This window comes from Eptatretus burgeri, chromosome 12 (assembly GCF_056783735.1).
Source record: "Eptatretus burgeri isolate ZD-2024b chromosome 12, Ebu_testis_v1, whole genome shotgun sequence".
NCBI classification, from domain to species: Eukaryota; Metazoa; Chordata; class Myxini; order Myxiniformes; family Myxinidae; genus Eptatretus; species Eptatretus burgeri.
Window position 1 is genome coordinate 39,653,319 of NC_140972.1, and position 12,728 is coordinate 39,666,046.

Below are 12,728 nucleotides of genomic sequence, written 5' to 3' on the forward strand. Positions count from 1 at the left end.
TCAATTTATCTTTGTCTTTTGTAATTCCTGTGAATAAAATGAACCTAAAATCTCGTCCCCCTTTAAATCACATAATTTATAAGTCCAAGGGTTTTTTTTCAATTAATCTTTGTCTTTTGTAATTCCTGTGAATAAAATGAACCTAAAATCTCTTCCCTCTTTAAATCACATAATTCCTAAGTCTAAGGAACTGTACCAACGACATCAATCATTTTTAAAACTTCATTTGTCCATCACTTGGTATAGCCTTTTTCAAAATGAGATTTCCACCTGTATATTCTTACTATATCACCAACGTTGAACTTCGGCTTTCTGACATTAATCTCTTTTTCATATTTTAATTTTGTAAATGCTTCTGATGGCTTAGTTTTCGTTGAGGTATGAATCGTGTCGTTCTACTTCTCTACAATGTCCTGAATTAAAGATAACCATTGTTGAGAACCGAGTTAAGTGAATTTTTTATATAGTCTCTCTTTTAAAGTGTGATTAAAATGCTCAATAACAACTGCTTTTCCTTCATTAAAGGTGCTGTGTAATGTAATGTTGTTATTTTAAAGAAAATCATAAATGTTTTGTTGTAGAACTCTGTACCCTCATCACTCCATAATTTTTAGGTTTTCTCTTGCTTTTATTGAATATCTGTTGGAAAGCTAACATAAGAGTATTACCTGTTTTGTTTTTCAAAGGGACAACCCATGCATATCTACTCCTCAAATCATTAATGGTTAAAGCATACTTTTACCCCTTATCATAATTGAGTGCAATTAAATCAGTGGACCAGATATAATCAACTTCCTTGGAATAAACCTTCCTTCTATGAAACTTTGTGATTATTGGTTTATGTAATTCATCAGCAAATTGCTCTTCAATCTTTGTGACATCATTTGAGCCTTTAAGTTTTTTTTGAATTTCCAAGCCCAAGTTTCAATTTAGCACTGATCATGTTCTTCACGATAAACCTATCAACTTTTTCTCTCAAGGTTGGATTTTGTATCAGAGACAAATTATACAACATTTCTCTATCTGCTTCATGTTTTTCTTCCAACGTTGTGCTAATTTCCATCATCAATACCATGCCTCATGCACACTTCATCAACCCTATTGATAGGTTTGCTCCACGGTTTAGGATTGTCAGCCTCATCTAATCTTTTATTCAAGTTTGTTCCTGGACCAGAGAAATAATACCCTGGTAGATGTAATTCCCCTGGTATTCCATTTGTTGTAAATTTACTTCCTGATAACTTTTGTATATCTCCCCCTCGTTTGTGTTTGGTGATGAATTCACACCTTTTTGAGCCACACACTGAACAAGTACCCTTTTGTATCACCCTATTGTTTTTACTTTTAACATGTACGAGATATTTTTACTCTTGGTTTTCTTTTTACATTTTAGACAATAACTCATTTATTTATGTGAAAAATTCCGACAGTGCAAAAACCTTTTTAGTTTCCAACATGCACATTTGAATCTTAATTTTTAAAACATAAAGAATCCTTCAAAATGTCTTCACTCTCTCCTCCATTTATTTAAGAAAAAAAATGTAAAACTTTAACCAAAATCAATTACACCAACATCATCAATAATATAATATTTTCATTCTTTCTCTTCTTTATCTCCACTTTCTCGTTGAAATCTTCTCCCTGAAACCGATGTTAATAGTCTTGACGCATATATTTCTAATAGACTTGCCAATTCTTAGTTTTCCTCCTTGGTGCATTGAGATTGATTTATTTTCTGGGATACCTTTGATCTTTATATAATCTCACTGGTTTCCATATTTTTATATTTACTTATTCTCTCTCTCTCTCTCTCTCTCTCTCTCTCTCTCTCTCTCTCTCTCTCTCTCTCTCTCTCTCTCTCTCTCTCTCTCTCTCTCTCTCTCTCTCTCTTTTTTTTCCTCCCTCTCCCTCTCCTCCTTCTCTCTCTTCTCCCTCTCCTCCTCCTCTCTCTTCTCCCTCTCCTCCTTCTCTCTCTTCTCCCTCTCCTCCTTCTCTCTTTTTTCCCTCTCCTCCTCTTTTTTCTCCCTCTTCTCCTTCTCTCTTGTCTCAGTTTCTTCAACTCCTTCCTTATCCCTTACTATCCTTGAACCACTTTCACCCCATAGAATATCATACATATTTTCATCTGGATTCTGCGATACTCTTGAATCCACAATTATTTTTCTCATAATAGGAAACCAATAAGATTTGTTGGTGATTTCTAAAAGAGTTTTATATTTCATCACCTTTCGAAGTTCATTTTTATTAAATATTTTAATCAAATCTCTCTTTGTGGGTTTTTTAATATCAGTATAAGGCCAGTTTTTAATTGAAAAATGCCTGTGTGTATGTTCCAATTCATAAGGAATGTAAAATCTAACACCTTTTCTTGTCGGTATCCTTGAATGCAAAAATTATAATTTTTTTGAAGCCTCTTGCTGTCATTTATGTATCAGAAATATACGACAGATTAATATGATGGCACATAATACCAACCCATCTTCCTGTTGTTAAATCCGTTTGTATTCCTCGGCTTTGTATAATTATCCAATTCCCTTCCTTTGTCAAATAAACTATTGCTTCACCATCATATAATTTCCTATTCCCAAAATTCTGTATTTGTTGTTTGCTAATTGTGCTTCCACATATCTCCTGATTCTAACCAAGAGGATAATATTCTTCTTTAGGAGACTGATAAAAATCGTGTAGGTCTTCAAGGTTGAATGAAAAAGACCAATTATATCCCAAATCACACATATTATACTTCCATTTCTCTATTCTCATATTAAGTACTCTTCCTTCTTTATAAAATTCAATACTAAGCAGATAATTGAATTTAATAAGAAAAGGTGTATGGTTTGTTGAACCAGGTGTTGTGGTTGTAAATTCTACTTCTCTAACAAAACGTGCCGTTTTATTTAAAGATATATATTGTGATAAATCACGTAATCTCACCAAGTCATTTGTGTCAATCGGGCTTGGATAATTTATTAATTTATAATCGTTTTTCATATTAATATTTTTTGCTCTACTATATTTCTGTCATTCAGCCTGTGCCTTTGTGTAATAATTTGATAAATCAATATCCAGTTTTTGGGATACACCAAAGATAGAACCATCTTTTCCAACAAAAGTCATTTATATTAGATAAAAATAATGTCGTAAAAAAATTATTTTTGTTGAGTTGAAATAACACATATAGACAAAATTGACCACAACACTTGGAATTGAATTGTTGGACTTGAAATCTTTGATAAACACCATTCTGTAAGAATTTTATTACTTCAACAGGTGGTGGAAGACCATAACTATCAAAATAATATTTGTCTTGACTATTAAAAATACAAACCCAATGAGAACCGTTCCCATTATTATCTTCTAAGTTCATAATAATATTCTTTGTATGTTTAGACACGTTTGTTAATTAATCTTTCATCCAAATAACCACATTATGAATTTTTAATTTCTTACAATATTTGATAAGCTCTAAATTTGATGTTGTATTCTTTCCAAATTCTTTAAACCACTCATCAATGCTCATTTATTCATTGGAAAGATAGAATCCATTACCGCTTTTAGTAAATTTTACACCTACTTGTGCGATAGAAGAAAGCATATCTCCAACAAACAATCTCGCTTTATCAGGCAGATGTTCAAATTTTTCAACAAAATCTACAATTACACCACTTCCACTAATTTGTTTCTCCAACTCCTTGTTATGTCTTTCCAACTATTTTTGAGCCTGGAGTTGAGCCTTCCTTTCGTTGGGAGTTTTCACCAATGCTGAAATGCCACCCGTCAATGCTCCAGCCACACTTAAACCAGCAAATAAAGGAATTAGAAATGGGAGAAATCCTCCACTCGTCTCTCTTATTGAATATTTCTTCAACATTGGTGTTTGACATTTTAATTTTAAGTGAGCCAATATCGTTCAAGATTTTCACCTGTTCTCTTGTGAGCAAAACATCAATTCTTAATGCTCATTTTCTCTGAATTGTATTAACGTTAATTATACAAGGCTTTTGATTTTGAATGCAAGATGATGGTTTATGAAGATTGATTTGATTAACATATACCCCAGTTGGCACTTTACTACTCATTTGTTTATCAAAAAAAATTATGTGAGACTAATCATAACACCATTATCTGTATTAATCTGTAATTCTCTTTCTTCCAAAAGCAAACAATATGAATAAACTTCTTGACTCTCTCCTATTTCAATGTATAGGGAAGTATCCACTGGATTAGACTTTATAGTTAGCTTTTGAGCACTCAGGTCAATCACATATATTGTATTCAGACTTTTAAACGCTGTCATATCCAAAATAGGTTCTTTATTTCCATTGCTTTCACACACCTTTTGGTAAGACTTGTATGCTTCAGCATAATCATTTTTTCCCCAATTAATTTCCAATCTATCTCGTGGATAAAATGTTCCATCCACAGAAACGCGAAGTTGTTTCACCTTAGCATTATCAGTCAACACATTATTCTTATCAGTAGCAGCATCACCATCTGTTTTTTTTTTAATGAGCCACAGATATCGTGGCTTTCCTTCCAGAACACTCAAATTCCACGTGAAAGTGGTTTGGTTCAGTTTAACGTGTTGGTATCTTTTTTAAGGTATGATGCATTGAGTGGTTTCTTTGAGTAAAGTCTTCTATTCAACATCTCTTCTGTTTTAAGATTAGGAGCATATTCACTAATATACCAACTAATTTCATCAATTAGAAATTTATTCTGATCAGCAAAAGCATTAGCCGCACCAAAAAGCCATCTATTTTCATTATCATTTTTTGATAATGATATCATTTGAGTTTTGCCTTTCTTAATTTCTTTTATTGCTTGCAATTTATGAGATTCCTTTTGGGCATCTTTTATACTCTTTATAGCACCCGCTACATTTCGCACAGCAGAAGCAGTTGAACCAGTTACGTCTTTATGTTTCAGAATAGTTGAACCTATACCCATTAGACTATCAATTATCCCATCTCCTTTTTTTCTAAATTGATGTCCGACACCCCCTTGTCCCTTAGGTTTATAGTATCCTCTACCAAGATACATACCTTCACCCTTGTAGTATGGGGAAAGGAACATCCCATCCCCTGTAATTATTTTATATTTTCCCAACTCGTGTTTCCTCACAATAACCATCGTATTTATTTATTGGAAAACTCCACGTCGGTAAATTCTGATGGATATAATTTCTCCATGAAAAGAAATCATGTGATTATCTTGGTCGGTTATCCTAAAATTTACTCTGTATATGGTTTTTCCTGACACAGGAAGATAAACCAGATTTTTGGGTTCCATATTGAATTTATAACCAATTGGGGTTGAGTATGCGCTGAATGAAAATATTGTATTTGTTCTTATTCCATCATTATAAATCACAGTCAATGAATACCAAATTTATGCCTGAGGATATTTGAATAACATTATCACTGTAAAACGTCCCATTAGTTTCAATCTTTTTTGAGGAGAAACCCAATAACTCTCTAAATGAATTATCAATTGTGAAATCAACCTGGTAGTTATTTTTAAGTTTAATCGTTGATTTTGAAGTATGTTTTTGAATGTCTATAACAATCTTTTTTGGTTCATCACCCTGTTCTTTCATAAGACGAACAATTTCGGAAGATATTTGAGAAATCTCTTATGCTCCGGGTGAAACTGTTATCGTTTTGTATCCACTTCCCGGATTATAACTAAACTTGTCATTTTTCTCGGTGATATTAAACAAGGTAGTATAAGTTTCCATGAACAATAAAGACGCTCCATATCCTTTTGTTGCATCAAGTTGTAGTGGATATGGGAATGAAGATGTGTGGTCACTTGTTGTGAAATTAAAATGAAGGATTGTGCTTCTCATCTTATTTAATATGGGATAAAATCTTTGTATTGACATTTATTAATTATTTTCATGTTCAGAAACTGGTCTAAAATGGCTGATGCTTCATTAAAACAATTGTTATTTCCAGCTTTCTTACTACCTAACAGCAATAACAGTCCATTAACTAATTGTGATGGGTCATTTGGAAGAAATCTAACACCTGAACCAAGCCTACTTAAAGCCTGAATAATGTGTTTCTCCTTCTCATTCTTCCTACTTTTACCAGATGGACGAACCCTATAACTAAGAGAATCCAGCAGATCAATATATACTCTCTCATCCTTATTTTTCATATCCAATGGTTTATCAAAATACTTTGATTCATCCCTCCTCGTTGAACCTTGTTTTCCATCTTTTGTTTGAAGAAACATTAATCTCGGAGTAAGTTTAACAGGAGGTTGAGCAGAACTCAAGACCCTTAATTCATCATTATATATCAATCCCTTTTCTTGAACAAGATGAAATATTGCTGGTTGTTCTGTTGGAATGAGTCCTGCTTTGGTTTTTGAATCCACTGAATATTCATTGTTTTGAAGAGCCTTCACAATATAATCAGGGGGTTGATTAATCTCTTCCAGTTGTTGAAATAATCCATCATCATATTCTAATTCTCCTTTATGCTCTAATTCTTTCTCCATCATTTGACTGAAATCTTGTAACATGTGAAGTTTTTTTAGGAGTATATTCTATTGTGGGAACTGTGGAAGCATCTATAATTTTTTCTTGGGAAGTTTTTAAAAGTGTTTTAAAAATTTCTCTTGTTTTCTTTCAAATGCTTCTTCACCCATTAGTTTCTGTCTGTGTTTCTTTATGTCTTCCTGTTGTTTTACAACTTTTGAAACCAACCCTTGATGCTCCTTAAATCTTTTTGCTCTTTCTTTCGCATCCATTTATTTATTGGAAAATATCATTCACTGAATTATAAAGGTCAACAGGGAAATTTTCCTTTTCTTCATCATTAAAGTAGAGGTGTTCAAATAAATCCTTTTCTTTATTTCATCAAATTCTTTTTTTAACATTAATACGAGTTGTAATTTCTTCTTCACTAATACTTGAATCTCTGCTTTTCATATGTTTGCGTTGAGTTTTTTCATCAACATCAAAACCGAATGATAAAATCTTAACCCCATTACCACTCAGATGTTTAATAATTTGTCTCATTCTTTCTGGATTAGTTTCTAATATCCCAAGGCCACTAGATTTTAGTTTCTTTAACCCACTCTTACAATGTGAATATTTTGTTGTACTAAGAGAAACCTCCTCAAATATTTGGCCTTCATTCCTCAATCGCATATGTTCCTCGACTGAAATATAGTAATAATCTTCACCTTCTACTTCTCCTGGTCACATTGCTCTCGTTGTTTTCGATACAATACGGATACATGGTGTTTTTTTAGAAAATTTACAATATTTTCATTTGTACTATACAAGAACCTTGATTTCTGAAAGTTTTTTTTTTTTCCAGAAGCAGCTTTACCCACAAGATTTATAATAATAGTTGTCATTTATATATGTAATTGTTTATAAAATAAAAAATATCTTTTAATATCTCATCTTGTTTCACAACAATCTTATATGTTATTTCCAAGTTGGTGGTTTCATGTCACGCTATCTTCGACTTTGTTCTGCGCTCGAGGAACATGATATTCGGCTTACATTTTCTCAAAGACCATATGAGATGCATGGTACAAAAGAAAGTAAATAAAATGGTTCTGAAACAGTGAAATCGTGCCAAAAACGGTGGTACACGACTGATTGTTAGGAATCTCCACACCCATGTTCTAGATGCTGAGATCCTAACTGGGGCAAACAAAGGTGACTATGTGTTGATACCATGAATCAAACTGGCCCCATCAGATGTGAACTTGCCATTCATTCTTGAAAGAACACAGTTTCCAGTAAGAGTCAGCTACTGCATGACTATAAACAAAGCGCAAGGCCAAACCTTTGATAAAGTTGGGTTATATCTTCCACAGCCGGTGTTCAGCCACAGTCAGCTATATGTTGCCTTCTCATGATCACGTCGGTTCTCGGACATTACGGTGCAAATTATACCAACTACAAAACAAGGGTTCCACATTGACAATGCTACAACCCAAAAGATTGTATATCAAGAAGTACTTTGAACATTGTATTCCACTTACTGCATTAAAGTAAAATTACTACTGATACTCTGCATCAGTTCCTTTCTCAAACACACCCACCCCAACATGTCGCGCAGAGCGCGGGTTATGCTAGTATATTTATATTTTTCAGTCGTCTGCTTCATATAATCCCCAAATTCCTTTTTACAACATAATGTAGAACAATTGTCTCTCCAAAAATTGTTTATATCTATTGAATTTAACTTGAATAAAATAAAAGTATTAGCATTGTTTCTCATTGAGCGACGAGGGAGTTGAAAGTATGATTGACGAAGATAAATACAATTACAAGAAGAATGTCTCTCTCTTGTGTAGTAGCTATCCATTACCGTTAAGTTTTTCTCATTAACACAATCATCAAAGATAACGAGGTTCTTTTTTGATTTATCCAAATCTTGGGGACAATGTACATCATCCGTATTATCACTAAGAATACAAATTGTCGGCTTTGATTTCTTTTTATATCTCTGTGTATTACAAAATAGTTGTATTATATCTTCAATGTTCTAATAATTTTTTTTGTTTTGAAGTATAAATAAACCGATTATATATTCTTTTTGAAGAACAGCATTAAAACCTTGTGAGAGTAGTTGATACTCAGGTTGAAAACTCGACTTTGTGAAAATTATTAAATTACATAATCTAAAAAGTTGGGAGTAAGGAGCATCTTTAAAAGTAAGCAGGTTTTCCCACATCTGCTTGAACCAACTATGAGACATCTTTATGAATTTGGAAGATTTTTATGGTTGTTAAATTTTATCTTATTTTCCCAAATGGGTAAAAAATCATTCATTTATATATTTGGAAAACAGGTTATTTCATGTTTTATTGGCTTTTTAGGAAACTCTATGTTTTATCCGAAGTTCAGGTTTAATTTAAAGATAATCCATTATTTTATTTATACAATATCTTGTGTTGATATTTCCCTGAAAATGACAATCGTTAATAATATAAATCATCAATCCACAAAACATGGTTGTCATTTGTTCAGTCTCTTCTCTTGTAAGAAAAGATATATTATCACCCTCATACTTTACATTAATTTCTCGAATCAATCTTGTAAAGTAATTCAATTTTGGTGTAAATCTCAAAGAATTATATTCCTTTTTATATTTTTTATTATTATTAATTAGAAGATAATCACAGAACAAACGTTGTTTATAGGCATTTAACTGTGTTTCATCCCCATCTTTCACACGCAGGACAATTCTCAAATTTGTCATGTGGAGAATCAGGAAATTCAAGAGGCTCAAAATCGAGTAAACTATTCATATTTATAAAGTAAAACTTTACTTCAAATAAATTTCATCTTTGGTATCATCTTCGGTACTTTCATCCGATATATCATCGGATTTCACACTTTCACAATCATCAAAATCATCAATTTCACAATCACAAAGCTTTCACAATCATCTATATAACTACTTTCATAACTATCGTTTGAACACAAACTCTTGGTATCATAACTGTCTTCTGTTCCAACAGAGATACTATCATCACTCTCATAATCTTCAAAATCTTCAGTTGAATAATGACTCGTATTTAATTAGTAGAAAAAACATTACCATCTATATCTATACACTTTTTTTCATTAACAGATTCAACTACTACACTTTTTATATTAAAGGTAATTTTAAAATAGTCCTTAACTACTATTGAACGAAATGTCATTTCACCTGATATATTAACATCCTTTATTTCATCAGGATTTACATCTTTGGGGTTATTGAAAAAAATACAAATTTCTCCTTGCATATTACAGATGGTCTTATCTTTTCTTTCGAAAGCTAAATCTATGAGGTTTGTCTTTTTTGATACTTTTTCTTGTTTCATTGCTTTTTCTACTTTTGAATATATTGCCAGAAGGCGAGGAGAAACTTTTGTTTGAGCGACTTCAATTGATGTTCTTCCAGATATACTAAAAGCCCTTCCACTGAAGGAAATTGAAGAACTCATCTTATTCACCATAATTGTTTTCATCCAATAGTTGTTATATTTATCTTTATTCAATTTTACATCCTTGACATATTTCTCAGTATCTTTTACAAATGAAGAGATTGATTGAAACTTGTCTTTTGTGTCTTGATGCGTTGTATTTATAATGTGAAAAAAGTTGGAGGATAAAATGGTTTTAAGCACAGATTCACCAAAAAATTGAACGAAATTTTCATCAAGAACATTTTATTTTAAGCAAAGTTTTATTATATAAATATGGTGAATACAACGTACTGCGATGTTTGTAATCACGAATATAAACGTTATAAAAAACACCTTCAAACCAACAAACACACATTCAATCTTTTCAGACAAATATCTCCACTTGACCAAGAAACAAAACATTGTGATCGATGTGATAATGATATTCTTTTAAAAAATTATAACAAACACCTTTAATCACGCAAGCACAAGAACAACTAGAGGGGGAGCACTCGGTAGAGTGCAAAACCTCCGCCGCCAATACTGCTAGGTCACTCAAGTGAACCTGATATCCTATTCATTCAATTTGACGTCAACAGTGCTCACAGAGTTATAGTTTGCAACTTTCCCTTTAACTTTTAACTTTTACATACTCAATTCATTCGTTATAACTAGATTCCTTGAGACAGAAATTGATTTTACGTGGGTATATCCACCTGAAGTTCCAAAATCAGCCGCAATTATAATTTTGGCAAGTTTTTTGTTGGAAATCACTTATAACATGTAGAAATGCAAAAAAAAAAGTCGAAATTTAGTTGAAAAAAAAGTTGCAAAATTTTTTTTTCTCTAACAATTTTTTTTTTTTGGGGGGGGGGGGTTGGAAATCACTTAAAACATGTAGAAATGCAAAAAAAAAATTCAATATTTTTTTCAAAATGGCCGCCATAGCGGCCATATTGGATTTTGGACCAAGTCCAAAATCTAATAGCATGATCCTTGGACCATACCTAATCCCCCCACCAAGTTTTGTCGAAAATCGTCGAGGAGTTTTTCCGTAATACTGTTCACAAACAAACAAACAAACAAACAGGAAGGGGTGAAAACAGTAACCTCCGATCTTCGATGGTGGAGGTTAATGAAGAAAAGGAAGGTGCCACTAAATTCTCCATTAAAAACACTGATGGGGCATTTAAAGGACATATAAAAGTAATATTGTTTCACTTTCAAGACCCTGGACCATCTTCAATCATTGAAGCTGTTTATATGGTTAAACAAAGTATTGAAACTATAATTAAAAACACATTAAGTGAAATGAAAACTTTTAAGTTTTATATGGGAGTAAAATTGAATATGGCAAGATAAGGCGATGAAACTACTCCCTATATGAGGACAAACCCTCACTTTATCTCATCATTTCAAGATTTTGTAAGATGTGATGTTTATGATGAACTCCAGAGACAAGAACAAGATGTTTATAACACTGCAGTAAGGTAGTGGATTTGCTATGACAAAAATAATCTTTTTAGACATACACATCTTAAAATCAGATCCTTTTCAAGCTTCTTCTTATATTCATTCACCAAAAGAGATAAAACTTCAGAAAGCGGTTGTTAATATTCAAAATAAAGATAATAAATGTTTTCTATGGTCTGTTCTTGCTCACTTACGTCCTCCACAATGGAAACCTGAAAGGGTTGAACATTATAAAAAATACGAGAATACATTAAATGTGAAAGATTTAAAGTTTCCAATGTCATTGAGTGATATTCCTAAATTTGAGAAAATGAATAATCTATCTGTTAATGTATATGGATTAACGGATACAAACAAAGTTCAGATATTAAAAATTTCAAACAACTATAAAAATGACGAAACACACATTGGCCTTCTCTACTTTACTTCAAAGGAAAAATCACATTATGCTTTCATCAAAAATTTATCAAGATTAACCAAATCACAACTATACAAGAGAAAATGTAAAATGTATCCTTGTAAGAGATGTCTCAACTTCCTTCATACAAAAGAACGATTAAATCAACATTCGAAATATTTCAGTAATCATAAATCAACCGCAATCAATTAACCAAAAGCAGGTTCAAACATATCGTTCAAAGATTTTAACAAATCTATAAAACATTCGTTTGTGATATATGCTGATTTTGAAAGTATCCTTGAAAAGATAGATACTGTTTCCACAAATCCAAATAAATCATACACAAATAAATATCAAAAACGTACTCCTTGAGCTTTCTGTTATGATATCAAATCGTCTGTTGTTGTTGAATACAAGTTAGAACTTTGTCGAGGAGAAGATGCCTCAGAGGAGTTTTTAAGACGATTGGAAAAAGACTGTATAAGACGAAGAGAAATAATGGTTAAAACCTATAAACCAATGTCATTAACAAAGGGAGAGAAAAAGGAAATTAGAAAGAACAGTATCTGTCGTATTTGTGAGGAGAAAATTGAGGGAGAGGTCAAAGTTCGGGATCATTGTCATCTTACTGGAAAATATAGAGGTCCAGCTCCAGGTTCCCGTTGTAATCTTAATTACAAGCCTCCAAACTTTATTCCTGTTTTTCTTCACAACAACGCTCAGTATGACACACATCTATTTATAAATGAACTTTCAAATACATCTGGAGATATTTCTGCCATTCCCAACACAGATCAAAAATACATCTCATTCACAAAAACAATTCATACATCCCCCCATAACCCATATCAGATTTCTTGACACATACAAGTTTATGGCAGGTCCATTATCTAACTTAGCATCAAATATTAAAAACTTACCG

General features: G+C 32.2%; 1 protein-coding gene across 11 annotated transcripts in view; it reads left to right on the forward strand.

Annotated features, from left to right (window-relative positions):
• Positions 1–12,728, forward strand: part of LOC147015460 (leucine-rich repeat-containing protein 49-like) — a 356,628-nt gene that overhangs the window by 334,178 nt on the left and 9,722 nt on the right. The window lies entirely within an intron of this gene.